The following is a 3,759-nucleotide window of genomic DNA, read 5'->3' on the forward strand; positions in this document are numbered from 1 at the left end:
CTAATCTTGGTTGCATTGGTTTTGTTTGTGCAAAAGCTTTTTAATTTAATATAATCAAATTATCTATTTTATATTTTGTATGTAAAATATAAATACATAAAATATATCTCTTGTTTGATTGTGAACCTGTAACTCACTTAGCTTCTCCTTTGGATGCTACACCACTTGGTACATATGTATTTAGTAATGATATTACTTCATTGCCTATTGCAAGATGTAGTTTCCTACCTCTTTCATATGATTTTTAAGCTTCTTTTGGAGTTTTTTCATGAGTTCTTTCTGGGCTTGAGACCACTTCCCAGTTTTTTGGGGGTTTTGCCCATAGGTGTTTTGACATTGTTGTCCTCTTCTGAATTTGTCTTGATCTTCCCTGTCACCATAATAACTTTCTATGGTCAGATTTTTTTTGTTGTTGTTTTTTGTTCATCTTCTTTGGCCTTCTTCCTTTCTTTTAAATTTGAGCTCTGCTCCTGGAGTGGAAGGGGCACTGTCTCAGACTTCTTGTGCCACTGGCTGCAGGCCCTGGCTATTTACCTGGTGCTGCACTAAGGGGGTGAGGTGGGAGTTGGCTGGCCCTGCTGGAGGCCATAGGGGGTCTAGCAGCTTGCCTGGTGCTGAGCTGGGGTCCTAGTGCTGGTGTCTGGTGTGTGCTGAGGCTGGTGGGGTGCTTCTGTGTTTCCCCAGGGCTGCACTGGAACACGTGGTGGTCTAGCTGCTGGAGGTTGCCTGTTTGCCTGCGGCTACGCTGAAGTGGTGGCTCTCTGAGCTGGAGTCTGCCCATTCCCTTGGCTATGCTGAGGCACATGGTGGGGTCCTGGTGTTGGCATTTGACTGCTCCACTGCCCTGAGGCTCAGGATCTCCTACCGCTTTCTGAGGTGGGGCTTGCTGCTGGCTTACTGGGATGCTTCCTGTCTTGAACTATGTTCCCCTTTTATCTGAGTGGGACAGACCTTTCTTGCCGATCTTCCAAGTTTCTTGGGCTAAAAGATTGCTTCATTCCATCTTTTTGCTGGTTCTGCTGTTCCAGAATTTGCTTTGGGGCTCTATTTTATAGTTGTTTGGAGGTCGATATGGGAAGGTTACAGTGATTTACTGCTTACTCCACCATCTACTGCTCTGCATGCTTTAATTAAATCCCATAATACCTCTGAGAATTGGGCAAAGGGCAGGTAATATAATACCAACTAAAACAAATAAAAGAAGAGAACACAGTCAGGGCCAGATCACAGAATAAACTTGTGATGGACACATATGTGTGTGTGTATGTAGTCCCCAAAGTCTTAGTAGCTTGAATAAATTCAGGAGTATAAATTCTACAAACTTACAAAACATTAAAAAGCTAATTATTAAAAATTCAACATAGCCACTGTCTTATGTTATATATTGCTCTAGTCAGTTTTCAAATTTTGTAAAAACTTTCATCAGTGGCTGCTCAGTGACTGAAATGATCACACCTGTCATCCTATGCTGAAGGTTATCCAAAGGATGAGCTTTGGATGTATATATGACAGCTTTGACATGACCCCACAATAACAAATTTAATGAAGCTAGATCAGGGCACTGAGGAGGCCAAGCAATAGGACCTCCTCCAGTGATCCACCAGTCTGAGAAAATGTCATGGAGAAACTCTTGCACATGTAATACATAACAGGGTGCCTAGTTTTGTAAATGGGAAAATTTATTGTTCAAAATTCACAAAACTAAATAAGTGTAAAGGAATTTAAATAATTAAACATTCAAATGCTGGTTTTTATAAGTGTGTAGCATTTATACTTCTGAAGTTATTAAAGGTCAAAACCACACTAATATTTTTAGAACATACTCTGTTTCAAAAATCAAATTAAGGCCTGCAGAAATACAAAGCAAGGCATGAAGATTTTTGCTTATCTGAGAGACTAAAACCATTAACCTCATGTGGACACAGCTAAGAGAACTCTAAGCTATATCATGCAAATTAAGTGCAACCATGGGCTCATTTTTTTTAATTTTATATTTCAATTAGTTCCTTTCGAAAAACAACAACAACTGGCCTAGAAGTCAGGAGGACCTGAGTTCAAAGTCGGCCTCAGACCACTTGACACACAGCACTTGACACTTACTAGCTGTGTGACCCTGGGCAAGTCACTTAATTCCAATTGCCTAAAAACAAAAGAAAAAGAAAAAAAGAAAAAAAAAGAAAAACAACAACAAAAATGGTGTGTAGGAGGGGGCAGCTAGGTGACACAGTAGATAGAACCTTAGAGTCAGGAGGACCTGAGTTCAAATCTGGCCTCAGACAATTGACACTTACTAGCTGTGTGACCCTGGGTAAGTCACTTAACCCTGATCGCCTCACCAAAAAACAAAACAAAAACAAAACAACAAACAACAAACAAACAAACAAAGAAAAAACCCAACAGCAACAAATATTGAACAAATGAGGGAGTTGAGATCAGGAGGCAATTTGGCACAGAGCAAAGAGTCTTAAACACAAACTTAAGTTCAGATCCCCTAGGTCTTCTATTTGTGACTTCAGTTTGTCACCTGGTGACTGTGGACATATTACTTAACTTATCTGAGCCTCAGTTTCCACATTTGCAAAATGATGGGTCTGGCTAACAAGATTTTTAAGGCCCCTTTCAACTCTAGATTTGTGATTCTATCCATAATTACTGTACTCAGTATAGGTAACTTAAAAAATTCTCATCTCTCCAATTATACAGATCAGAAGATCTGTATGTCCGTCTCTTGAAAATGAAGACCATTGTTACTTGGCATAGGAAACTAGAAATGCAGTCCCAGGTTCATCATATTATTTAATTTATGGGGCTACATATCCCATTCCTCAACTATACATACATACATACGTATATATACATGTATGTGTGTGTGTTATTTGTCCTTCATGTTCAAAAAGGACCAAAATGATACCATAATATTGCGGTTAATGTACAGTATATCTGATCAGACCAATACAAGCTCAGAAAGCTTTGCCACAGGTTGGGCACAATAGCTCTTATGATCATTTGGGGTAGGGGGGGAGATGTCTCTAAATTTGCACATCTCATATTTCTTTTGAGTTACTACAATTCTACTTTGCTCATAGAGCACAGAACCTTCTTTGATGAGGGCATGCCATGCTGGACTATCCCTTCCCAGTGTCTTCCATGTCTTCCATGTCAAGATACCAAAGTTCTTTAGAGAGACTTTAAGAGTGTCCTTGTATTGCTTCTTCTGACCTCCACGTGAGCGCTTGGCTTGTGTGGGTTCTTTACAAAATAGTCTTCTAGGAAAACATGTTTGGCATTTGAACAACGTGGCCAGCCCATTGAATTTCACTCTCTGTAGTACAGTTTGAATGCCTGGCATTTTGGCTCAAGAAAGGACCTCAGTGTCTAGTACTTTATCTTGCTAGGTGATCTTCAGAATCTTCCTAAGACAATTCAAATGGAAGTGATTCAATGTCTTGGCATGGTGCTTGTAAACTGTCCAGGTTTCACAGGCATATAACAATGAAGTCAGCACAATGGCTCTGTAGACCTTCAGCTTGGTAGGCAGCCTAATACCTCTTCTTTCCATACATTATTTCTGAGCCACCCAAATGCTGAGCTAGCTTTGGTAATGCATTTATCAACCTCATCATCTATGTGTACATCCTTGGAAAGTATATTGCCTAAGTAAGTGAACTTGTCTAAAGCATTCCAAATTTCTCTATTTGCTGTGTGTATATACTATTTTTCATTTTGTCTTTGTATTCCCAGTGCTAGGATAATATAATA

This window comes from Vombatus ursinus, unplaced genomic scaffold (genome assembly GCF_900497805.2).
Source record: "Vombatus ursinus unplaced genomic scaffold, bare-nosed wombat genome assembly UNPS02014798.1, whole genome shotgun sequence".
In the NCBI taxonomy this organism is placed as follows: domain Eukaryota; kingdom Metazoa; phylum Chordata; class Mammalia; order Diprotodontia; family Vombatidae; genus Vombatus; species Vombatus ursinus.